The sequence below is a fragment of the Stegostoma tigrinum genome, chromosome 7 (genome assembly GCF_030684315.1).
Source record: "Stegostoma tigrinum isolate sSteTig4 chromosome 7, sSteTig4.hap1, whole genome shotgun sequence".
Taxonomy (NCBI): domain Eukaryota; kingdom Metazoa; phylum Chordata; class Chondrichthyes; order Orectolobiformes; family Stegostomatidae; genus Stegostoma; species Stegostoma tigrinum.
Window position 1 is genome coordinate 93,763,186 of NC_081360.1, and position 26,993 is coordinate 93,790,178.

The window sequence follows — 26,993 nt, forward strand, 5'->3', positions numbered from 1 at the left end:
ACACACCCCTGAATACTTGGGCAATTTAGCATGACCAATCGACATAGCCTGCACATTTTGGACTGTGGGAGGAAACCAGAGCACCCGGAGAAAACCCACGCAGACACGGGGAGAATGTGCAAACGCCTCAAAGACAGTTACCTGAGGCTGGAATCGAACCCGGGTCCCCGGCGCTTTGAGGCTGCAGTGCTAACCACTGAGCCACCGTGCTGCCCCGTGCGTTATTTTGTATATTTTACACAATACTATATTTACTGCAATGTTTAACTTTTAACTTTGTTCTTTCTTTCTACCCTGTTCTTAAAATTCTGTACCTAAGTACTTGTGCCAAAGATGGCACCTGGTTGGCAACGTTATACACTTTTCACTGTGCTGCTCTACTTAAGTACTGATGACAATAACATCAAAATCAAATAATATTGATGTCAAGGCTAATCACCAGGAACATAAGAAATGTGAACTCCTCCACCCCAAAATGCTACGATTTGTTTCCAGATTTCTTCCTTGAAACAAACTGTTGTCTACATTTAATTTGCTTAAGAAAAGGACACAGTTCATACAATCGTCAAATAGTCCAGCATGAAAACAGACCATTTAGTCCATAAAGTGTCCAGTTTGCAACAATCCTTAAATGCATTAATCTGTAAAGTCATGTTTTTTTTTTCCTTATCTCTTTATATCTCTTAAAAATTGTATTAATAGTGGAATAAAATATCTGTTCTAATTTAAAAATATAAATTGAAATACACATTTTATTCAAGTATTTATTTAATTCCCCTCTGAAAAACAATAGCAGTAACTTATATTTATGTTGCATTTTTAATGTTGTGAGAAGTTACAAGGGTTCTTAACAGGTGCAATATCAAACAAAGTACAGCATGGAGTCACCTAAGAAAATATTATATCAGATAACCAAAAGCTTTATCAAAGAAGATTTTAAAATGTGAGGCTGAACACAGCAGGCCAAGCAGCATCTCAGGAGCACAAAAGCTGACGTTTCGGGCCTAGGCCGTTCATCAGAGAGGGGGATGGGGAGAGGGAACTGGAATAAATAGGGAGAGAGGGGGAGGCGGACCGAAGATGGAGAGTAAAGAAGATAGGTGGAGAGAGTATAGGTGGGGATGTAGGGAGGGGATAGGTCAGTCCAGGGAAGACGGACAGGTCAAGGAGGTGGGATGAGGTTAGTAGGTAGCTGGGGGTGCGGCTTGGGGTGGGAGGAAGGGATGGGTGAGAGGAAGAACCGGTTGAGGAGGCAGAGACAGGTTGGACTGGTTTTGGGATGCAGTGGGTGGGGGGGAAGAGCTGGGCTGGTTGTGTGGTGCAGTGGGGGGAGGGGAAGAACTGGGCTGGTTTAGGGATGCAGTAGGGGAAGGGGAGATTTTGAAACTGATGAAGTCCACATTTATACCATTAGGCTGCAGGGTTCCCAGGCGGAATATGAGTTGCTGTTCCTGCAACCTTCGGGTGGCATCATTGTGGCAGTGCAGGAGGCCCATGATGGACATGTCATCGAGAGAATGGGAGGGGGAGTGGAAATGGTTTGCGACTGGGAGGTGCAGTTGTTTGTTGCGAACCGAGCGGAGGTGTTCTGCAAAGCGGTCTCCAAGCCTCCGCTTGGTTTCCCCAATGTAGAGGAAGCCGCACCGGGTACAATGGATGCAGTATACCACTTTGGCAGATGTGCAGGTGAACCTCTGCTTAATGTGGAAAGTCATCTTGGGGCCTGGGATAGGGGTGAGGGAGGAGGTGTGGGGGCAAGTGTAGCATTTCCTGCGGTTGCAGGGGAAGGTGCCGGGTGTGGTGCGGTTGGAGGGCAGTGTGGAGCGAACAAGGGAGTCACGGAGAGAGTGGTCTCTCCGGAAAGCAGACAGGGTTGGGGATGGAAAAATGTCTTGGGTGGTGGGGTCGGATTGTAAATGGCAGAAGTGTCGGAGGATGATGCGTTGTATCCGGAGGTTGGTGGGGTGGTGTGTGAGAACGAGGGGGATTCTCTTAGGGCGGTTGTGGCGGGGGCGGGGTGTGAGGGATGTGTTGCGGGAAATACGGGAGACGCGGTTAAGGGCGTGCTCGATCACTGTGGGGGGAAAGTTGCGGTCCTTGAAGAACTTGGACATCTGGGATGTGCGGGAGTGGAATGTCTTATCGTGGGAGCAGATGCGGCGGAGGCGGAGGAATTGGGAATAGGGGATGGAATTTTTGCAGGGGGGTGGGTGGGAGGAGGTGTATTCTAGGTAGCTGTGGGAGTCGGTGGGCTTGAAATGGACATCAGTTACAAGCTGGTTGCCTGAGATGGAGACTGAGAGGTTCAGGAAGGTGAGGGATGTGCTGGAGATGGCCCAGGTGAACTGAAGGTTGGGGTGGAAGGTGTTCATGAAGTGGATGAACTGTTCGAGCTCCTCTGGGGAGCAAGATGCGGCGCCGATACAGTCATCAATGTACTGGAGGAAGAGATGGGGTTTGGGGCCTGTGTAGGTGCGGAAGAGGGACTGTTCCACGTAACCTACAAAGAGGCAGGCATAGCTGGGGCCCATGCAGGTGCCCATGGCCACCCCCTTAATCTGTAGGAAGTGGGAGGAGTCAAAAGAGAAGTTGTTGAGGGTGAGGACGAGTTCAGCTAGGCGGATGAGAGTATCGGTGGAGGGGGACTGGTCGGGCCTGCGGGACAGGAAGAAGCGGAGGGCCTTGAGGCCATCTGCATGCGGAATGCAGGTGTATAGGGACTGGACATCCATGGTGAATATGAGGCGTTGGGGGCCAGGGAATTGGAAGTCCTGGAGGAGGTGGAGGGCGTGGGTGGTGTCACGGACGTAGGTGGGGAGTTCCTGGACCAAAGGGGAGAAAATGGAGTCCAGATAGGTGGAGATGAGTTCGGTGGGGCAGGAACAGGCTGAGACGATGGGTCGACCAGGGCAGGCAGGTTTGTGGATTTTGGGAAGGAGATAGAAACGGGCCGTGCGGGGTTGGGGAACAATGAGGTTGGAGGCTGTGGGTGGGAGGTCCCCTGAGGTGATGAGGTCGTGAATGGTGTTGGAGATGATGGTTTGGTGCTTGGGTGTGGGGTCATGATCGAGGGGGAGGTAGGAGGTGGTGTCGGAGAGTTGGCGTCTGGCCTCGGCGATATATAGGTCAGTGCGCCATACTACCACTGCGCCATCCTTGTCTGCGGGTTTGATGGTGAGGTTGGGGTTGGAGCGGAGGGCTGCCCGTTCTGCGGGGGAGAGGTTGGAGTGGGTGAGAGGGGTGGAGAGGTTGAGGCGGTTAATGTCTCGACGGCAGTTGGAGATGAAGAGGTCGAGGGAGGGTAGGAGGCCTGGGGGTGGTGTCCAGGAGGAGGACTTGTGTTGGAAGCGGGTGAAGAGGTCAGTGGAAGGAGGGTTAGGTTCCCGGTTGAAGAAGTAGGCATGGAGGCGAAGACGGCGGAAAAACTGCTCTATGAGACATTTTTCCATCCCCACCCCTGTCTGCTTTCCGGAGAGACCACTCTCTCCGTGACTCCCTTGTTCGCTCCACACTGCCCTCCAACCCCACCACACCCGACACCTTCCCCTGCAACCGCAGGAAATGCTACACTTGTCCCCACACCTCCTCCCTCACCCCTATCCCAGGCCCCAAGATGACATTCCACATAAAGCAGAGGTTCACCTGCACATCTGCCAATGTGGTATACTGCATCCATTGTACCCGGTGCGGCCTCCTCTACATTGGGGAAACCAAGCGGAGGCTTGGGGACCGCTTTGCAGAACACCTCCTCTCAGTTCGCAGCAAACAACTGCACCTCCCAGTCGCAAACCATTTCCACTCCCCCTCCCATTCTCTCGATGACATGTCCATCATGGGCCTCCTACACTGCCACAATGATGCCACCCGAAGGTTGCAAGAACAGCAACTCATATTCCGCCTGGGAACCCTGCAGCCTAATGGTATCAATGTGGACTTCACCAGTTTCAAAATCTCCCCTTCCCCTACTGCATCCCTAAACCAGCCCAGTTCGCCCCCTCCCCCCACTGCACCTCACAACCAGCCCAGCTCTTCCCCCCCACCCACTGCATCCCAAAACCAGTCCAACCTGTCTCTGCCTCCCTAACCGGTTCTTCCTCTCACCCATCCCTTCCTCCCACCCAAAGCTGCACCCCAATCTACCTACTAACCTCATCCCACCTCCTTGACCTGTCCGTCTTCCCTGGACTGACCTATCCCCTCCCTACCTCCCCACCTATACTATCTTCTCCACCTATCTTCTTTACTCTCCATCTTCGGTCCGCCTCCCCCTCTCTCCCTATTTATTCCAGTTCCCTCTCCCCATCCCCCTCTCTGATGAAGGGTCTAGGCCCAAAACGTCAGCTTTTGTGCTCCTGAGATGCTGCTTGGCCTCACATTTTATTATCTTGGAATTCTCCAGCATCTGCATTTCCCATTATCTCAAAGAAGATTTTATTTGTTTCTTAAATTTGATCTTTGCTTAGATTTTTGACTTGCGCGTTTTAGAATTATTTTGCACACCTGTGACCTTTTTCTGTAACAAAGAAGGAAGGCAGGCTAATTTATTCTGCGACAATCTCTGTTTTTGCTTGTTTCTAGTCTCCAACATTTGCAGCATTTTTCATTGTTTGATTTTGAAGGTCACTATATTCACTGTCTTGAATGGAATGAGGAGAAAGTCATTTACTCAGATTGTATCGAACCTTTGGAATGCTGTGCCCAGAAGGTTGTGCAAGTTCAGTCTTACGTACAGTTTGTCCAATCGCTTTGAGATTCGGAAATCCACTAGCAAATCTGTTTTTAGCCTTAGAAAAGCATAGAAAATGAAGGAGAAACTCAGCCAGTCTAGCAGCATCTGTGGAGAGGAATCAGAGTTAATGTTTTGAGTTCAATATGACTCTTCTTCAGAATTGAGAGGGTTTGGAAAATGATGGTTTATGTACATTTAATGGTGGTGGAAGAAGTTGAGAGGAACAAATAGTGTGGAAACCCGACACAACAGAGTAAGGGGTTCCTAATTGTAGTGAAAGAGAAATAGAGTTGTGTAATAGGTATGAAAGGGAAAAAAATGAGTCCTCCCTGCAAATGATCATAGAATTCCTAAAGTGTAGAAAGAGACCATTCAGCCCATTGGATTTTGAAAGAGCATCCCACGACTACCCAGCCCACTGACTATCCCCGAAACCCACATTTAGCATGGCTGACCCACCTAGCCAACACATCCCTGGACCCTGTGGGGCAATTTAGCATGGCCAGTCCACCTAACCTGCGCATCTTTGGATGGTGGGAGGAAACTGGAGCACCCAGAGGAAACCTGCACAGACACAGTGAGAATGTGAAAACTCCACACAGATGCTCAACTGAGGCTGGCATCAAACCTGGATTCCTGGCGTTGTGAGACAACAGTGCCAACTGCTGAGCCACTGTGCTGCCCAAAGAGCAAAATTAACAAGACAAGGCTGAGAAGGAGGAGTTATATATCAGGAAAATGGAGGACTGACATCATGCAATCAGGCACTGAACTACATATTGAACCCAAGAGGCTTTAAAAGGCCAAAATAGAAAATGAGCCATTGTTTCTCAAATTTGTGCTTCTTTTAACTTTCTCTTCTCCAAGGAGAAAGCCCGTTTTCTCCATCTCTTGTGAGTCTTTTCTGCACTTTCACTCGTACATTCACATTAATCCGAAAGATTGGCACCCAGAACTACACACAGTGCTCCAACTGAGATCTGTCCAGTGTTTTGTACAAATTCAGCGTAGTCTCCTTGCACTTGTACTGTGTGCTCCTATTGATAAAGCCCAGGATACTGTATGCTTTAGTAACCATTCTCTCCGGCTGCATTGTCACCTTGAATAACTTATGTACTTGAACACGAAGGATCCTCTCTGCCTGTACCTCCTTTTGAAATGATGTCCCCCCCGCAATCCCCGGCCATCATCTCCACTTTATTCTATATTGTCCCTTAATGTTCTTCTTGACAGAACTGAATTGCCTCACACTTCTGCACAATGAATTTCATCTGCCACCTTTCTGCCTACTGCACCAACTTATCAATGTATTTTTTGAAGTTCCACACTCTCATTCTAATGGTTTACAATGCTTCAATGATTCTTATCATCTGCAAACATTAAAACTTCCTCCTGCACACCAGAACATAGATGATTTATATATATCAGGAAAAGAAAGGGTCTGATACCAACCCCAGGGGAAATCCACTACGAACTTGCTCCAGTGTGAAAAAGTATGCATGAACCATTACTCTGTGTTTCCTTTTACTGGGCCAATTTTAAATTCAGGTCACTTATCCCTTTTATTCCGCAAGCTGTAACTTTGCTCACAAATCTGTCGTGTGACGTGTACTGAATGCATTTTAGAAGTTCATATACACCATTTCAACAGCATTACCTTCATCAAGACTCGCTATTATCATTTAAAAATCTCCAGCAAGTTATTTAAACGTGGTTGTCCTCCTTTAAGTAGTATGAGCTGGCTCTTTGTAATAAAGTTGTAACCTGACTCATTGCTTCTGTAAGCTTCCCCATCACCAGTGTTAAACTGACTAGTAATGGTTGAGATTATCCTTAAAACTTTTTTGAACAGGATATAATGTTTACACTCTGCAGCCCTTTGGTACCTCCCTTGAGTCCTTAGTGGACTGAAAGTTTATGACCGCTGTCTCTGTAATTTCCCATTTCTTTCAATTTCTGAGATGCACTTCATTGGGTCCCAAAGCTTTGTAAATGTTAAGTACTGACTATTTACCTAATACCTCTTCCTTGTCAATTTTAAACTTTTCCCAGTGATAGAGTATCCTGTTCTGTTACTATGGCTGACGAGCAATTGCCTCATTGCTAAATACAGATGTAAAGAACTCATTTAACTCCTCAGCCTGCTATTGGAAGGATGTTGTTAAAGGTTGCAGAAGAGATGAACAAAGATATTGCTGAGGTTGGAGGGTTTGAGCAATAGAGAGACGCTGAACAATCTGGGGCTATTTTTCCTGGAGCGTTGGAGACTGAGGCGTGATTTCATTGAGATTTATAAAATCATGAGGGGCCTGGATAGGTGACACCAAGGTATTTTTTTCCAAGTGTAGGGAAGTGCAATACGAGAGGGACACAGGTTTAAGGTGAGAGGGGAAAGATGGAAAATAGACCTAAAGGGCAACTTTATCATCAGAGGGTGTTGCATGAATGGAATGAGCTGCGAGAGGAAGTGGTGGAGATGGGTACAATGACAAAATTTAAAAGGCATCTGGATGGGTGTATGAATACAAAGGGTTAAGAGGGAAATGGACCTAATGCTGGCAAAAGGCATTAGATTAATTTAAGGTATCCAGTCAGCATGGACTAATTGAACCAAAGGGTCTGTTTCAGTGTTCTTTAACTTTATGAGCCTTGCCTGATGTTTCAGGCACAAATTAGCCTCAATTCACCCTTTGCCTCCCTTTTACTGTTTGTGTACCCATAGATTACTTTGGGATTCCCCTTTACATTGGCTACCAGACTTTTCTCGTAATCCCTCTTTGGTCCTCTTATTTGCTTTATCACTGCCTACCCCTGAAAAATATGTGTTCGCTTTACTTCTCAACTGACTTTTTTTTTCTATCTGATATCTGGCAAAAGCACACTTTTTCCACTTTAACTTAATTTTTAGATCTCATTTTTTTCATCCAACTGCCTTGGGATTTGTTTTCCCCAGCCTTTTCTTTTGAGGGAGTGTACTTCGTCATTGCCAGAAAATTTGTTTTTAAATCTGTCAGTGAGTGGTTGAACCGCTTTCCCTTTAGTCCTTACAAATCTGAGACTCTTGGATTTAAAGGAACAGAGATGGTGGCTGTACCGTGGAAAGAAAGAGGATAATTGCTTTCTCAAGAAGGAGGACTTCAAAAGTAGATGAGATGCGCACTGCAGCAAATCACGAGTTGCACAAATGGAAGTCCAACAGCTGGACAGTTGAGATTTTGAACGTGCAGGCCTGAAGCAAAATTAGAAATGAGCCAACCCCAAAGAGGCCTTATTAAAAAGCCTTGGCCTGCAGTGTTCATCCAGCTTCACACTTTATTCCTGGAACATAGGCTTTGTTTTTCAATGACGTCTGTAACTTCTCCATGTAAATTTAAATCATCAATATCTGTGTGCAGCACCGAGTCAACCTCCCCTCTCATTCACATACTCCCTCTCACTTCCCACCCACTCCTCCCTTGTGAACATTCTTTGTACCGGAGCTTAGAAAACCATAATTCTCTGAAGAAACACAAAAATCTGTCAAAGCCATCAAATGCTCATCCACTAGAACTGCTCATAGAATCCCAACAGTATGGAAACAGACCATTCAGCCCATATGTAACCTCTGATGAGCATCCCACCCAGACCCAACCCTATATTTCCCATTGCTAATCCATCTAACCTGCACAATACAGCATGGCCAATCCACCTAAATTGCACATCTTCGGACTGTGGCAGGAAACCAGGGCAGAAACCACACAATCACAGGGAGAACGCACAAACTCCATACAGCCAGTCACCTGAGATTGGAGTTGAACCCAGGTCCATGGGATTGTGAGGCACCAGTACTAACCACTGAGCCACTGTGCTGCTCACTTTATTGAATATGTAGATTCTGTGATCCAATCCAGCACCAGGCAGGCATGAATTAGGGTGTCTTCCAAATAGGTGGGATTACCATTAAAGTTCCAAGTTCTGTGATGCTCCCTCGTAACATTCAACTCCCAATGAGATTTCTGGCCATCTCTCAAGCAGCAGTGAAAATGATCAGAATCAGAGACTCAAATGGACATTCAACACTTTGCAGCTATCTTTTCTTTTTCTCAGCTGTGACAGAGCTTTTCCATTTCTGAGCCACAAAATCTGCCCCTGGAGCTCGACAATGAAAACAGAAAATATTGCAACAGATAGCACTGATGATTGAGTTCTTGCCTGAATGGGAAAGTTGGTACCTGAAATAAGAGCTGCAAATCTTTTAGTAAATTAGAGGAATAAATCTGCATTCCCAATTGTGTTTGCTCCTGCTTTGGAATATTTATGGAAATTGGTCAGTGGCAGCTCATGGGGGATTACTGTTAAAAACAGAACTGTCTTGGGTGATGGTCTAGGCCTGAAACGTCAGCTTTTGTGCTCCTGAGATAACCTCATCCCACCTCCTTGACCTGTCCGTCTTCCCTGGACTGACCTATCCCCTCCCTACCTCCCCACCTACACCCTCTCCACCTATCTTCTTTACTCTCCATCTTCGGTCCGCCTCCCCCTCTCTCCCTATTTATTCCAGTTCCCTCCCCCCATCCCCCTCTCTGATGAAGGGTCTGGGTCCGAAACGTCAGCTTTTGTGCTCCTGAGATGCTGCTTGGCCTGCTGTGTTCATCCAGCCTCACATTTTATTGTCTTGGGTGATGTTGATCTTTTAATTTAATCCTTGATGAAGGTAGTTGCCAGCAATGCTATACCTGAATAGTCAAGTATTTTTGCAAATTTGATTTCAGTATAATTAGAAAATAATAAAAAATTAGAGGATATGGGTGTTTCTGTCAAGGCTTCATTTGTTGCACAGTGCATAATACTGATTGTTTTTTCGCCAACACTTCAGTGTCAACTGCATTACTTTGAATCCACTAGCTACTCCCCTGTTGATTTGCAAAAACAACATCACACTGTCTGCTTTATCATTGACATATTTTGATTGATAATAAGATATTAACTCACAAATTAATAGCATCCATAGGTCATTTGGCCCATCAGGTCTGCCTTCCTGTTCAATTCACAGACGACTGATCGATTTGCGTTCCAAATTCCACATAGCCATTTCCCCTTGATATCTTTTTTGAATCCCCTTCCTAACAAGAATCCATTTCTTTCCCCTTAAAATTATTCAATGATTCTGCCACTACTGTCATCTGAGGAGGACCTTTCCAAAGTTACACAATCCTCTGAGAGAAAAAAAACATCCTCTCATCTCTGTACGACATGAGATCCCTCACTTTTAAAACAGTGATAGTACTGAACTCATCCACAAGAGTAAACATCCATTCCATGTTCACCTACCGACTTCATTCAGGATCTTGAGTGCAGCAGAATAGCGTTGTCCTTTATTATCACATGTACTCCAGTACAGAAGCACAGGAATACCATGAAATGTTTTTACAATGGCTGCCTTTAATGATGCCATCTTATGTATAGTGTTATTATGCAGCGAAAAAGAATATAGATTAGCATGAAACAGTGAAAAATCCAGAAGTGACCATAAGTACTTAAACTCCAGTCCATGCCAGTTTCCATCCAGGATTCACACTGCCACTGCTCTGGGAATTGCACATTCGCCCTCTGGCGGGACTCGGCCTGTACTCGTTCTCTGCAATCACTCCTTTTCTCAAGGTCTGTGAAATCACTCCTTCTTTTCTAAATTCCAGTGAAAACAATGTGTCCAATCCTATCTCCTAAGAAAACCCACTCAGTCCAGGCATCAATCTAGCAATCCAGCTATTTCCAACATGTTTTGACCCTCAAGCAATGAGGCTGAAACTGCACACAATATTGGGATTATAGAAGCCCCCACAGTGTGGAAATAGACCATTTGGCTCAACAAGTCCACACCGACCCACTGAATAGCATCCCACCCAGGCTGATCCTGTTACTCTATCCCTGTAAGCCTGCATTTTCCATGGCTAATGCACCTAATCTGCACATCCCTGGACACTATGGGTAATTTACCTTGGCCAATCCATCTAACTTGCACATCTTTGAATGGTGGAGGAAACTGGCGCACCCAGTGGAAACCCACACAGACATGGGGAAAACATGCATACTCCACACAGAGGATCCTGCCAGGGCTGGGATTGAAAGAAGGACCCTGGTGCTATGAAGTAGCATTGCTAACCATTGAGTCACCATTCCGCCCCCTTAAAATTCATTCATAAGATACGGGTATCATTAGATATGCCAGCATTTATTGCACAGTTAAGAGTGAAAAATATTACTGTGGGTTTGGAAGCAAATGTATGCCAGACTATGGAAGGATGTCAACTTCCTTCTCTAATGAACATTAGAGAGCCAAGTGGGCTTTTCCAGCCAGTGACAATGGATTCATGGCCATCATTGCACTTGTAATTCCAGATTTTTAATGAATTCAAGTTGTACTACCTGCCATTACAAGATTTGAACCCAGGCCCCACAATATTAATTGCGTCACTGGACTAACAGTCCGAACAATACTACCACTAGGCAGTTGTTTCCCACCACCAGACCATTGCTTCCCTGGAGATGTAGCCTCACTGACACTCTGAATAACTTAAGCCAAACAACTTTATATTGATGTTCAATTCCTGTCATAATAAAAAATAATATTCCATTAATCTTCTTAATCACCTACCATATATGCATCAACAATGACAGAAATTGCTGGGAAAACTCAGCAGGTTTGACACCAACCATGGAGAGAAAGAAGAGTTAATATTAAGGGAAGAAGGTAGTCTGGTGGTATTATAATGGAACTGTTCATCCAGGCACCCAGGTAATGTTCTAGGGGACTCGGAGTTTGAATCCTACCACGGCAAATGTCTGGAATTAAGAGTCTCATGATGACCATTGTTTGAAAAACCCATCTGTGTGACTAATGTCCTTTAAGGCAGGAAATGGCTGTGCTTACCTTGTCTGGCTTACATGGTACTCCAGACCCACAGCAATGTGGCTTACTCTTAAATGCCCTCGTCAGCAATGCCGTCATCCTGTGAATGAATTGAAGAAAACAGGAGTTTCTTAATCCTGGAACCAGAAATAATCATTGATTACCATTTATAATCTGTTCTGTCACAGGATGATAAGGTTATGGGAAGTGTTGCTGAACAAAGAGACCTTGGAAAGCAAGTTTATAGTTCTTTGAAGGTGGAGTTACAGCTAGATAGGATAGTGAAGAAAGTGTTTGGTATGCTTGCCTCAATTAGTCAGTGCATTGAGTAAAGGATTTGGGAAATCATGTTGCGTTTGTACAGGACATTGGTGAGGCCACTTTTGGAATGCTGCACACTACTGTAGGAAGGATGTTGTGAAACTTGAAAGAGTTCTGAAAAGATTTAGCCAGATGTTGCCAGGATTGGAGGGTTTGAGCCATAGGGAGAGGCTGAATAGACTGGGGCTATTTTCCCTGGAGCATTGCAGGCTGAAGGCTGACCTTATAGAGGCTAATAAATTCATCAGGGGCATGGTAGGATGAAGAGACAAGGTCTTTTCCCTGGGTTGGGGGGAGTCCAAAACAAGAGGACATACACAGGTTTTAAGGTGAGAGAGGAAAGAATTAAAATGGACCTAAGGGGCAACTTTTTCACACAGAGAGTAATACATGTATGGAATGAGCTACCAGAGAGAGTGGTGGAGGCTGGTACAATTACAACATTTAAAAGACATCTAGCTGGTGTATGAATGGGAAAGGTTTGAAACGATATGGGCCAAATGTTGGCAAATGGAAGTAAATTAACTTAGGATATTTTGTCAGCATGGACGAGTTGGAACAAAAAGGTCTGTCTCTGTGTTGTACAGCTCTATCACTCGATAAGGATGCAATTGCTCCTGTTAGACCAAAATTTATCGTGCATCCTTTATTTCCCATGGGAAAGTTATGGTAAGCTATATTCTTTAGTTCCTAAAGTCCAAATGGTGTAGGCATACCCAAACTATTGTCAGGAAGGTTGTTCCAGACTTTGAAAAACTGATAAAATTGAATAGCTTTAAAATTCCACATCAGGATGGTTGGCACAGTGGGGGAACTTGCAGGTGGTAGTGTCACAATCCATCTGATGCCCTTGAAGTTTTCGGTTGTAGAGGACACATAGAGTCATGTACAGCACGGAGACAGACCCTTTAGCCCATGCTGACCACATGTCCTAAATAAATCTAGCCCAATTTGACAGCATTTGGCCCAGATCTCTCTGTGCCCCCCGCATTCATGTACCCATCCATTTAAATGTTATAATTGTACCCATCTACCCCACTTCCCCTGACAACTCATTCCATACATGCACCACCCTGTGCTTGAAAAATTTGACCCATAGGTCTGTTCTATATCTCTTCCCTCTCACCTTAAACACCATCTAGTTTTAGACTGCCCTACCCTGAGAAAAAGACCCTGGCTATTCACCATATCCATTCTCCTTATGATTTTACAAACCTCTAAAAGGCCACCTGCTGAACCTCTGACGCTGCAGGGAAAGTAGATCCAGCCTATTCAACATCTCCCTGTGATTCAAATCCTCCAACACTGGCGACATCCTTGCAAAATCTTTTCTGTACATTTGAAGTTAATGTTGAAGGAGAAATGGTGAGTTGCTGTAGTGCACTAATGGCACCATTGGCTGTTGTGTGCGTTATTGGTTGAGGGTGTGAATATTGAAGGTGGTGCATGGGCTGCCAATCAAGTCATTTGTTTTGTCTTGGATGGGTCACGATTCAGGCCACTGGATCTGCCCTCATCCAGGCGGGTGGAGAGTATTGCAACAAATTTCTAACTTCTACCTTGTAAATGAAAAATATGCTTTGGGGAATAGAAAGTGAGTTACTCACACATAATTATAGGCTTCTGATCTGTTCTTCTAGACCCAGTGCTGTTCATTTTCTGGTCAGTGGCAAATGTCATGGGCATTTTTAGTGTAGGGCTTTCACAATGTATTTGCACATCAAGTGAAGATGGTTAGATTTTCTTTGGATGAAGATAGTATGTATGTGGTACAAATATTATTTGTGCCCAAGATCATAGTGTATTTGAGCACTGGCTACTTTAGTGTCTGAAAAGTTGGGAATAGTTTGAACATTGTGCAATCGTCACTGAACATCTCCACTTCTGATTTTATGATGTCGAGAAGGTCATTGATGAAGCAGCTGAAATTAGTTGAGCCTACCACACAATGGTGGTGGCCCTTCCTCAGGGGCAGGAGACCTGGATTCAACATTCACATGTCCAATGGTGTGACAGAATATCTCTTTAACAAGTTGATTGAGAATTATAAACCCTGAAGATCCCCTGTTGTTAATGTCCTGGGATTGAGATATTTAGCTTCCAACAATTGCAATGATCTTTCTTTATGGTAGTTATGACTCCAAACAGTGGATTCCCATTTAAGGCAGTTTTGTTAAGATGTCTTGATATAGTGTTTGGTTCAATGCTGCCTTGATGTAAAGGGCATTCACTCTCACCTCAACCCTGTATTTAAGCTATCTGTCCAGGTCAAGACCAAGTCAGGAGCTGAGTAGCTCTGGCAGAGCCTAAGCTGAACATTTATCAGCAGTTTATTGGTCAGCAGGTATGGCTTGATAGCACTCTGAATGACATCTTCCATCATTTTACTAATGATTGAGAGTAGGCTGATAGGGCAGTAATTGGTTAGGTTGGATTTGTCCTGCTTTTCTACAATACATGGTAAATGCCAGTGTTGTAGATGTACTGGAACAGCTTTGCAAGTGAGTCTGGCTAATTCTGTAGCACAAAACATCATACTACAGCTGGGATATTGTCACGGCCCTCAGCCGTTGTTGTATCAGCTGTTTCTTGATATTGTGTGGGGTGAATAGAATTAGCTGAGGACTGGCATCTGTGATGCTGGCAGCTGCAGGAGGAGGCTAAGATGGATCATCTACTCAGCATTTCTGGCTGAAGTTGCAAATGCATCAGCATGGTCTTTTGCATTTACGTGCTGAGCACTGCTGTCATTGAGGAGAGGGATAATGGAGCAGCTTCCTGTAGTCACCTATTTTCGTTGGTGTGGAGAAAGCTTATGGGAGATTTGATAGAACTTTTCAAACTCATGAGTGGTCTGGACAGTGTAAGCAGGGAGAAACTATTTTATTTTATAAGAGGATTGAGATTGAGACGACACAAATTGAAAGTAATTTGCAAATGAAGCAAATGCAATGTGAGAAAAATGCATTCTCACACAGAGGATAGTTAAGGCAAAGAATGTACTTTCTGAAAGTGTGGTGAAGGCAGATGCAAATGAGGCGCTCAGGGTGCATATGATGATTGTTTGAAAACAATGTGCAGAGTTGTGATGGAGGATTGGGAAAAGAGCACAAAGTCATATTGCTCGTTCAGAATACAGTTAGCAATTCTGTGAATTGTACACCACCATTTGTGACTGAAGGGACGAGCACTGTTCATCCTGATCCATTGGCTGTCGAATCACAGAGCTCTGTCTATGTTTGTTGTGCTAGGAGCCCAGAGTTGTAGCTCAATCCAGGTTGATACCTCATTTTTGAGTAAGCCTGTTGCTGCTCCTTGCATGCTTTCCTCCATTTTTCCTTGAATCAGTGATGATCTTTTTGGATGGTATTCTTGATGGAGTGACGGTTATAAGAACAGAATAGGAGCAGGGTTAGGTCACCTGCTCCTCCATTCGATAAGATCATGGCTGACCTTTTTGTGGACTCAGCTTTACTTACCCACCCACTGACCATGATCTTTACTGTTCCAACATTTATCTATCTTTACCTTAAAAGCATTCAACAGGGTAGCCTGAACTGCTTCACTGGACAGGGAATTTCACAGATTCACAACCCTTTGGGAGGAGAGGTTCCTCATCAATTCAGTCGTGAGCCTGCATCCCTTTATTCTGAGGCTATGCCCCCCAGTTCTACTTTCACCTGCCAGTGGAAACAATCTCCCTATTTCAATCGTATCTATTCCCTGCATAATTTTATGCCTTTCTACAAGATTTCCCCCTCACTCTTCTAAACTCCAATGACTGCAATCTGACGCAATCTCTCCTCATAATCTTCTCATTCCGGAATCAACCTACTGAACCTCCTCTGCATCCTTTCCAGTGCCAACGCATCTTTTCTCAAGTAAGGAGACTAAAAATGAACACAGTACTCAAGGTGTGGCCTCACAAGCATCCTGTAGCTACAGCATAACATCCCTGTTTTTACACTCCTTCCCTCGAACAATGAAGGACAATATTCCATTTACTTTCTTAATTACCTGCTGCACATGCAAACCAACATTTTGAGAATCCCCCAGGTCCCTCTGCACAACAGCATGCTGCATTTTTTCACCGTTTAAATGATAGTCCATTTTGCTGTTATTCCTACAAAAATGCATGACCTCACATTTATCAAAATTGCACATCAATAGAGAGTATTTTGAGTAATTAAAGGTACCAAACCAGGTAAAGATAGATATTTCTTTCCTTTGAAGTATTGATAAATGAGAAGGTTATTCCATCAAATGGCAAACATCAAATTTTGATTCCAGATTTATTAATGAAAGTTAAAGACCACCAAACAAAATGGTAGGATTTCGAAGATAATGGGAACTGCAGATGCTGGAGAATCCAAGATAACAAAGTGTGAAGCTGGATGAGCACAGCAGGCCAAGCAGCATCTCAGGAGCACAAAAGCTGACGTTTCGGTCTCTGATGAAGGGTCGAGGCCCGAAACGTCAGCTTTTGTGCTCCTGAGATGCTGCTTGGCCTGCTGTGCTCATCCAGCTTCACACTTCCTTATGTAGGATTTTGAACTTGTGTTTCCCAGACCGTTTGACTGGGCCCCTGGTATGCAACCACCTCAACAACCTGCAAAATTACATTTCTGTCACTAAAAGCTAACAATTGCAGATATGGCATCCCGTTCCTTTCGGATTTACTTGTTGTTCGAGATTTTTAAAATATGAAACTTGATTTGAATTTCCTTTTACATTACCTTTCTGTTTCTTTCGTGTTTTCTTTCCTCTCGCAACATTTCTCTCTCTCTATTTCTTTACCTCATTTGATATTGAAATCACATTATCTTCATCTTTGCAATATTCAGATAACAGAAGATTATCAGTGGTCTAGGATATGTTCAGAGTTAACTCCATTGATCTGTTTGTGCAAAGACTCTTCCTTGATGTTTCTATTGTGTTAAATATTGCAGGGCAGTCAAACTGGTTAAAATATTCTGGAGCAATACTTCAGATGGATGATACAGCATAAGAAAACAATTCTTCTCTTCTTGGTCAATTCCCTTTCAGAAGCTAAGTTAAAGCAGGGTCTGAATTCATAAATAATTAAATGAGGATTTTTTTTACCTTCCATCAATTGTCTCAAGCATTAGCAGGTGTGATATAACACTGTTCAGTGGCATTGTAAAATCACCCTTAGTTTAATGTCTCATGATACATAAAAGATATGTTTCAGAGGAGTACCATATCAACATTGTGTTTCAGTTAATACGTTATATATACACGTTAATTTGTGGTATCTTATCTCCTCCAGATTAATTGAGCAAGCCCATAGCACACAATGCTTGTACTTGATATGACTCACTCATATATCACATAACCTGACATTAGTTACTGCTTTCCTGTTAACAGAGAACCTACTTAACTTGTCTATTCGTGATGAATGACAGGTATCAGAAATTTCCTCAGCATTGCAACTTGACATCAAGATATTTTTGCAAAGAACTAAAGCTTTTACTAAGCTTAAAAGATTGCAGAAACTCAGGTACAAACTTGAAGATGCACAATTAAATCATACTCAAATTTCCTCAGCCTTTACCAGAGTCCTTTTAAACCCATGTGTTAATTCCTATGCAAAATGCACCTTGGGTCATAGAATAGCTGCACATTTGCTGCAGTTGTACTGATTCAACGTAGATGCAAAATTGTGCCAAAAACATTAGCCACTAAGAGATTAAGAATAATGTTTCTGGTCTTTTATTGCAATTGTCTGAGTGATTTAAAAGGAGTTTATCTACACTGCTGTACTTTCTGCTTCTTTGAACACATTTTTATTTTCTCATTATAATTTCGATTAAAAATGGAAAACTTTCCACATTCATATTCATAAAAATGCTGCAACTGATGATCATGAATGATAGATGACTTGGAAGCCTAATTTTTGTACTATTTCTGGAAATATTCAGTTGTTGAGATATGACGTTTCACTTTCAAATATATCTACAGTTCGCTTTTGAAACTGTCTATGGAATCTTCCTCCACCACTCTCCCAGGCAACACATTTCAAATCCTAACAACTCTCTGAATAAGAGATAGTAGGAACTGCTGATGCTGGCGTCTGAGATAACAAGGCGTCGAGGTGGATGAAAACAGCAGGCCAGGCAGCATCAGAGAAGCAAGAAAGCTGACGATTCGAGTCTGGACACTTCTTCAGAAAAACTGTTAACTCTCTGAATGAAGAAGTTTGTCCTCATCTCACTCCGAGCTCTCTTCTTGACATAATTACCCCGAGGTTGCTGACATACTAATCAGTGGAAGTAGAATATCCCCTGTCAAGGTTAGTTTTCAGACGTTTCATCACCTTTTTTTAATTTGAAAAAATATACTTTATTCATAAGATGTACAAAAAATAAAACATATTTATATAACTACCGAGCCATGCAAGCCGATCCGGGTTACCCAGGGGGTACGTACACCAACTAAAAGGAAAGAAAAACAAACAAAGAAGGAAAAAAAAGCAAAGAAAATACCCTGGCAGTCGTCTCCCTGCACAGTCCCTGTTGGCCCCCTGACCAGTTGGGGAAGGCGCCAGCTGGGCCCAGTTACCTGATAGGGCCCTATTTTCTATTCTGGACGAGGAGTTACATACCGTGGTCTTTCCCCACCGCGCCTTGGCGGTGGCTGCCCCAAGCTTCAGCACGTCCGTCAGCACATAGCCCTGGACCTTGGAGTGTGCCAGTCTGCAACATTCGGTCGGGGTCAGTTCTTTCAGCTGGCAGACCAGCAAGTTGCGGGCAGACCAAGGAGTGTCTTTCACCGCATTGATGGTCCTCCAGGCACAGTTGATGTTGGTCTCTGTGTGCGTCCCGGGAAACAGCCCGGAGAGCACATAGTCCCGCGTCACAGAGCTGCTTGGGACGAACCTCGACAAATACCACTGCATTCCCCTCCAGACCTCCTGCACATAGGCACACTCCAGAAGGAGGTCATCGACAGTCACGTCCCCCCCGCAGCCACCTCGAGGGCAGCGTGCGGTGGCGCAGAGATTCCGGGTATGCATAAAGGATCTCACTGGAAGATCCCCTCTCACCGCCAGCCAAGCAATGTCCTTGTGCTTGTTTGAAAGTTCTGGCAATGAGGCATTCTGCCAAACAATTTTGGCAGTCTGCGTGGGGAACCACACGACGGGATCCACCCTCTCCTTTTCCCGAAGGGTCTTGAGCATACTACATGCTGACCACTGCCTGACGGCATTGTGGTCAAAGGTGTTTCCCTTCAAAAATTTCTCCACGAAGGACAGGTGGTACGGAACGGTCCAACTACTCGGAGCGTTCCGCAGCAACGAGGCCAGGCCCATCCTTCACAACACCGGGGACAGGTAGAACCTCAGTAAGTAGTGACACTTGGTGTTTGCATACTGAGGATCTACGCACAGCTTGATGCAGCCACACACAAAGGTAGCCGTCAGGGCGAGGGTGGCGTTCGGTACGCCCTTTCCCCCATTTCCCAGGTCTTTGTACATGGTGTCCCTGCGGACCCGGTCCATCCTCGACCCCCAAATGAAGTGGAAGATGGCCCGGGTGACCGCAGCAGCGCAGGTCCAGGGAATAGGCCAGGCCTGTGCCACATACAACAGTACCGAAAGCCCCTCGCACCTGACAACTAGGTTCTTACCCGCGATGGAGAGGGACCGGAGCGTCCAACTGCCCAGCTTCTGCTTCAATTTGGTGATGCGCTTCTCCCAAGTCTTAGTGCACGCCCCAGCTCCACCAAACCAAACACCCAGCACCTTCAGGTAGTCTGTCCTGACGGTGAAGGGGATGAAAGAGCGGTCGTCCCAGTTCCCGAAGAACATGACCTCGCTCTTACCCCTATTGACTTTGGCACCCGAGGCCAGTTCAAACTGGCCGCAGATGTCCAACAGCCTACTCACCGACCGACGATCGGTGCAGAAGACGGCGACGTCGTCCATGTACAGGGAGGTCTTGACCTGAAGGCCTCCGCTGCCTGGGATAGTCACGCCCTTCAGGCTCACGTCCTTCCTGATGGAGGCGGCGAAGGGCTCCACACAGCACACGAACAAGGCAGGAGAGAGCGGGCAGCCGTGCCTGACTCCAGATCTAATAGGAAAACTGTCTGATTCCCACCCGTTGATCGAGACTGCGCTAACGATGTTGGCGTAGAGCAGCCAGATCCAATTGCGGATGCCCTCCCCGAACCCCAATTTGGAGAGGACATCCCTTATGTAAGCATGAGAGACCCTGTCGAAGGCCTTCTCCTGGTCCAGGCTGACGAGGCAGGTGTCCACCCGCCTGTCCTGTACGTAGGCGATCGTATCCCTGATGAGCGCGAGGCTCTCAGCGATCTTCCTGCCCGGCACAGCACAGGTTTGGTCAGAGTGAATCACCGATTCCAGGACAGACCTGACCTGGTTGGCAATGACCTTGGCCAGGATTTTGTAGGACACGTTCAAAAGTGAAATGGGACGCCAATTCTTAATTACTTACCTCTCCCCCTTCCTCTTGTACATGAGGGTGATGATGCCCTTCCTCATGGACTTGCACATTTCCCCTGCCCGAAGCGCACTATCGTACACCTCCAGCAGGTCCTGGCTGACCAGGCCCCACAGAGTGGAAGACAGTTCGACCGTTAAGCCTTCGCTTCCGGGAGTCTTATTCCTGTCCAAGGACTTGAGGGCTCTGGTCAGCTCGTCCAGGGATATCGGCCGGTCCAGCCACTCCCTCGTGCCGTCGTCTAAGACCTCCAGGATAGATGACAGGAACGACTCGGAGGCCTTGCTGTCCGTGGGCTTCGCGTCATACAGTCTGGCATAGAAGGATCTGCTGATCCTCAAAATGTCGGGCTGAGACGACGTCACCGAGCCGTCGTCCTCCGTCAGCCGGCTAATCACAGAGCTCTCTTTGTGCACCTTCTGAAAGAAGAAACACGAGCACGTCTCGTCCTGCTCCACGGAGCGGACCCTGGACCGGAAGATTATCCGGGAGGCCTCCGCGGCGAAGAGCGAGGCTTGCTGGCCCCTCACCTCGCGGAGGCCCTCCGTGACATCGACCTCCATCAACTGCAGAAGGAGCAGGTTCTGCACCCTTTTCTGGAGTCGCGACAGCTTTCCCCGCCACTCTCTCGCCTTCCGAACACCCTTGAGGACAAAGAACCTCTTGATGTTCTCCTTCACCGTCTCCCACCAGTTGCCTGGAGACTCAAAGAGGGGTTTCACGGTTCTCCAACTGGCGTACTCCCTCTTAAGCTCCTCGACGCTCTCTGGGATCAACAGAGTCATGTTGAGCTTCCATGTCCCCTTGCCGGCCGGCTGGTCATACTATAAGTGACAGTCGGCCAGCAGGAGGCAGTGGTCAGAGAAGAACACCGGCTCGACGCCGGTGGACCTGACCGAGAACGTCCGTGACACAAACAGGAAGTCTGTCCGTGAGCAGATAGACCCGTCTGGCTGCGACCAGGTGTACCTCTGCCTTCTCCGTCTGCAGGGGTGCTGAAGACGTCGAGCAGCTTGGCGTCCTTCACCGTGCCCATCAGGAATATGGACGTGACGTCCAGTTGACTCCCCCCACCTGCTGTCCCCACGCCGGATCTTCCATCTGCATCGATGATGCAGTTGAAGTCTCCGCCTAGGATGACCGGCCTAAACGTAGCCAGCAGGGGTGGAAGCCGCTGCAGGACGGCCAACCGCTCACTCCGTACCACTGGGGCGTACACGTTGATCAGCCTCAGGGGAGCATTCCTATAGGTGATGTCAGCCACTAGGAGGCACCCCCCCACCACCTCCTGAACTTGAGAGATGGTGAAGTCGCACCCCCGCAGCAGAATAGCCAGGCCCGAGGAGCGACAGTCGTTACCCCCCGACCAGATCGAAGGCCCACAGGTCCAGGCACCAGACCATTTCCCGTACCTGCCGAGGTGCGGTATCCCGCACTCCTGCAGAAACAGGAGTTCCGCCTTGATGGTGGTCAGGTAGGCCAACGTGGACACACATCTTGCGGTTGACTTAACGCTGCGCACATTAATGCTCGCAACTCGTACCCCCATTGTGCGCAGTGACCGCAGTACCCTCGCCAAGTCCAAGGCCCAGCCCCTCCATCTGTCCCTTCATGCCCATTGCCCGGGCTTACTGCTGGACGCTCTCCGGGCTCAGGAAACTGTCCGTGCTGCCTTCCGAGTGGCATCCCCCCGTCAGAGGTGCGGAGGCAGGAGGGTCCGGCTCTGGGTCAGGCTGGGGACGCGCTGTTTCCTCCTTCCCGCCTGGAAGTTCCGGGGGGCCCTCCAGTGCTCCAGCGGCACTTGACTGTGTGTCGGAGGGAGTGTCAGGACGCCTCCCGTCACCTGGAAGAGGGGTGCTGCTTTCCTTCCCCCTCGAGATCTTTAACTTCTGCTTCGGGCTGGCCCTCTCCGAATCCCCCTCGTTAGAGGAGCTCTTATAGCCCTCCTGTAGCTGCCTCTTCCCGCCTGATGGTTGCGGTTCCTGGGCCTGTCGACGCACCTTCCTCCTCGCTTTCCGGACTGTTGTCCACTCCCCTGGGTCGCCTGTCGCCGCCTCCATCGACTCCGGGTTGTTGCGGGGGATCGGAACCTGCAGGGGTGCTTTGCTGGCCTCGGGCCCATCCTGCGGGCCTGGGCCCTCCTGCACGACCTGGCCCTCCTGCACATTAGTGGGGTCCTTGCTGGGCCCTGGTGCCTTCCTCTCCTCCAGGGCGGCTGGCCCCGCATTGCCCCTGCCGGCGACCTGGGCGTAGGTGGTCCCCCGCCGCGGGCATGCCCTATAGAGGTGGCCCACTTCCCCGCAAAGGATGCAGCTTTTCTCTTGGGGGCAATCCTTTGCAAGGTGTCCCTCCTCCCGGCAGTTCCTGCAGATGGTGGCTTTGCAGTCGGCCGCCACGTGACCTGACCTACCACAGGCATGGCAGACTTTAGGTTGCCCTGCATAGGTCAGGTAGCCCCTGCTCCCGCCGATCGCGAAGCTGGTCGGTGGGTGTACGGCATTCCCGTCCGCGCCCATCCTCAGCATCACCTTGACCTGCCTCTTACTCGTCCAGATGCCAAAGGGGTCCATGATGTCAGTTAGGTCCCCTTCCACCTTCACATACCTTCCAAGGAAGGCCTGGACATCAACTGCTGGCACATGCGGGTTGTCCATATGTACAGTCACCATACGGCTCCTCTGTGCTGGCATCACAAACAGCGGGACAGCGGTCAATACAGATAGGGGGCCCTCACCTCCTTTCTCCTTGAAAACCTCCAGGAAGCGCTCGCAAAGCTTGGCACTCCTGAAGGTCACGTCGTAAAAGCCTCCTCCGGGGAAATCCTGCAGGCAGGAAATGTCCGCAGCAGCGAACCCACAACAGTCCACCAGGACCCTCTTCACAAAGAAGGTGCGGTCCACAGGTGCACCTTCATCCACCTTCTTTACAGAAACACGGATGGTGTTCCAGACCCCCTGACCTGGGGCACGAGCACTTGCCGCAGCCATCTCTGCAGGTTGGCTGCTCCCCTGAACCAGCGTTAGGCCGAAGCCAGCATTAAGATCCACTGGTTGCAAGGGTGCGCAGCCAACCCGACGTCCTCCTTTCACCTCCAAGACAGCACTCTCCCCCTCTCGGTCCACAAGAGAGTGGGTCTTTATTGTGTTCCAGATGTAAGCTGGTTCATTGAGCTTGCCGGTTCGTTCCCAGATGTTTCGTCACCATTCTAGGTAACATCAACAGTGAGCCTCCAACGAAGCATTGGTGTTATGTCCCGCTTTCTATTTATCTGGTTAGGTTTCCTTGGGTTGGTGATGTCATGTCCTGCATTGGCGATGTCATTTCCTCTCTGGGGATGGTAGATTGGCTCCAAATCAATGTGTTTGTTGATGGAGTTCCGGTTGGAATGCCATGCTTCTAGGAATTCTCGTGCGTGTCTCTGTTTGGCTTGTCCGAGGATGGATGTGTTGTCCCAATCAAAGTGGTGTCCTTCCTCATCTGTATGTAAGGATACTAGTGATAGTGGGTCATGTCGTTTTGTGGCTAGTTGATGTTCATGTGTCCTGGTGGCTAGTTTTCTGCCTGTTTGTCCAATGTAGTGTTTGTCACAGTTCTTGCAAGGTATTTTGTAGATGACGTTCGTTTTGCTTGTTGTCTGTATAGGGTCTTTTAAGTTCATTAGCTGCTGTTTACATGTGTTGCTGGGTTTGTGGGCTCCCCTGATGCCAAGAGGTCCGAGTCGTCTGGCAGTCATTTTGGAAATGTCTTTGATGTGGCGGAGAGTGGTTATGGTTCAGAAACTACAAAATACCTTGCAAGGACTGTGACAAACTGCCATCCACTGAGAAAAGGAACAGGAAATGACATCACTAACACAGGAAATGACATCACCAAGGAAACCTAACCAGATAAATAGAAAGCGGGACATAACGCCAGTGCTTTGTCAGAGGCTCACTGATGATGTTACCTAGAATGGTGACGAAACATCTGGGAACAAACCTTACAGCTCAGTGAACCAGCTTACATCTGGAACAAAATAAAGACCCACTCTCTTGTGGACCGAGAGGACGAGAGTGCTGCGTTGGAGGTGGAAGGAGGACGTCGGGTTGGCTGTGCACTCTTGCAACCAGTGGATCTTAATGCTGGCTTCGGCCTAATGCTGCTTCAGGGGAGCAGCCAACCTGCAACGATGGCTGCAGCAAGTGCTCGTGCCCCAGGTCAGGGGGTCCGGAACACCATCCGTGTTTCCGTAAAGAAGGTGGATGAAGGTGCACCTGTGGACCGCACCTTCTTCGTGAAGAGGGTCCTGTTGGACTGTTGCGGGTTCGCTGCTGCGGACATTTACTGCCTGCAGGATTTCCCCGGAGGACCTTCAGGAGTGCCAAGCTTTGCGAGCGCTTCCTGGAGGTTTTCAAGGAGAAAGGAGGTGAGGGCCCCCTCTCTGTATTGACCGTTGTCCCACTGTATGTGATGCCAGCACAGAGGAGCCGTATGGTGACTGTACACATGTGCAACCCGCATGTGCCAGCAGTTGATGTCCTGACCTTCCTCGGAAGGTATGTGAAGGTGGAAGGGGACCTAACTGACATCATGGACCCCTTTGGCATCTGGACCAGTAAGAGGCAGGTCAAGGTGACGCTGAGGATGGGTGCAGACGGGAATGCCGTACACCCATCGTCCAGCTTCGCGATCGGCGGGAGCAGGGGCTACCTGACCTATGCAGGGCAACCTAAAGTCTGCCATGCCTGTGGTAGGTCAGGTCACGTGGCGGCCGACTGCAAAGCCACCATCTGCAGGAACTGCAGGGAGGAGGGACACCTTGCAAAGGATTGCCCCCAAGAGATAAGCTGCAACCTTTGCGGGGAAGCGGGCCACCTCTATAGGGCATGCCCGCGGCGGGGGACCACCTACGCCCAGGTCGCCGGCAGGGGCAATGCGGGACCCGCCCCCCCGGAGGAGAGGAAGGCACCAGGGCCCAGCAAGGACCCCACTAATGTGCAGGAGGGCCAGGTCGTGCAGGAGGGCCCAGGCCCGCAGGATGGGCCCGAGGCCAGCAAAGCACCCCTGCAGTTTCCGATCCCCGTCGACAACCCGGAGTCGATGGAGGCGGCGACAGGCGACCCAGGGGAGTGGACAACGGTCCGGAAAGCAAGGAGGAAGGTGCGTTGACGGGCCCAGGAACCGCAACCATCAGGCGGGAAGAGACAGCTACAGGGGGGCTATAAGAGCTCCTCTGACGAGGGGGATTCGGAGAGGGCCAGCCCGAAGCAGAAGTTAAAGATCTCAAGGGAGAAGGAAAGCAGCAGCCCGCTTCCAGGTGACGGGAGGCGTCCTGAAGCTCCCGCCGACACACAGTCAAGTGCTGCTGGGGCACTGGAGGGCCCCCCGGAACTTCCAGGCGGGAAGGAGGAAACAACGCGTCCCCAGCCTGACCCAGAGCCGGACCCTCCTGCCTCCGCACCCCTGACGGGGGGATGCCACTCGGAAGGCAGCACGGACGGTTTCCTGAGCCCGGAGAGCGTCCAGCAGTTAGCCCGGGCAATGGGCATGAAGGGACAGATGGAGGGGCTGGACCTTGGACTTGGGGAGGGTACTGCGGTCACTGCCCACAATGGGGGTACGAGTTGCGAGCATTAATGTGCGCAGTGTCAAGTCCACCACAAGATGTGTATCCACGTTGGCCTACCTGACCACCGTCAAGGCGGACCTCCTGTTTCTGCAGGAGTGCGGGATACCGCACCTCGGCAGGTACAGGAAATGGTCCGGTGCCTGGACCTGTGGGCCTTCGATCTGGTCGGCGGGTAATGACTGTCGGTCCTCGGGCCTGGCTATTCTGCTGCGGGGGCGCGATTTCACCATCTCTCAAGTTCAGGAGGTGGTGGGGGGGGGCGCCAGACGGAGCGCAGCGGAGGTACACCTGGTCGCTGCCAGACGGGTCTATCTGCTCAAGGATAGACTTCCTGTTTGTGTCACGGGCGTTCTCGGTCAGGTCCACCAGCGTCGAGCCGGTGTTCTTCTCTGACCACTGCCTCCTGCTGGCCGACTGTCACTTACAGGACGACCAGCCGGCCGGCAAGGAGACATGGAAGCTCAACACGACTCTGTTGACCCCAGAGAACATCGAGGAGCTTAAGAGGGAGTACGCGGGTTGGAGAACCGTGAAACCCCTCTTTGAGTCTCCAGGCGACTGGTGGGAGACGGTGAAGGAGAACATCAAGAGGTTCTTTGTCCTCAAGGGTGTTCAGAAGGCAAGAGAGAGGCGAGAAAAGCTGTCGCGACTCCAGAAAAGGGTGCAGAACTTGCTCCTTCTGCAGTTGATGGGGGTCGATGTCACGGAGGACCTCCGCGAGGTGAGGGGCCAGCAAGCCTCGCTCTTCGCCACGGAGGCCTCCAGGATAATCTTCCGGTCCAGGGTCCACTCTGTGGAGCAGGGCGAGACGTGCTCGCATTTCTTCTTTCAGAAGGTGCACAAAGAGAGCTCTGTGCTTAGCCGGCTGAAGGAGGACGACGGCTCGGTGACGTCGTCTCTGACCCGACATTTTGAGGATCAGCAGATCCTTCTATGCCAGACTGTTCAACACGAAGC

General features: G+C 48.4%; 1 protein-coding gene across 3 annotated transcripts in view; it reads left to right on the top strand.

Moving 5' to 3' along the window:
• Positions 1–26,993, top strand: part of LOC125453929 (contactin-associated protein-like 5) — a 1,220,935-nt gene that overhangs the window by 922,315 nt on the left and 271,627 nt on the right. The gene's annotated exons all lie outside the window — the stretch shown is intronic.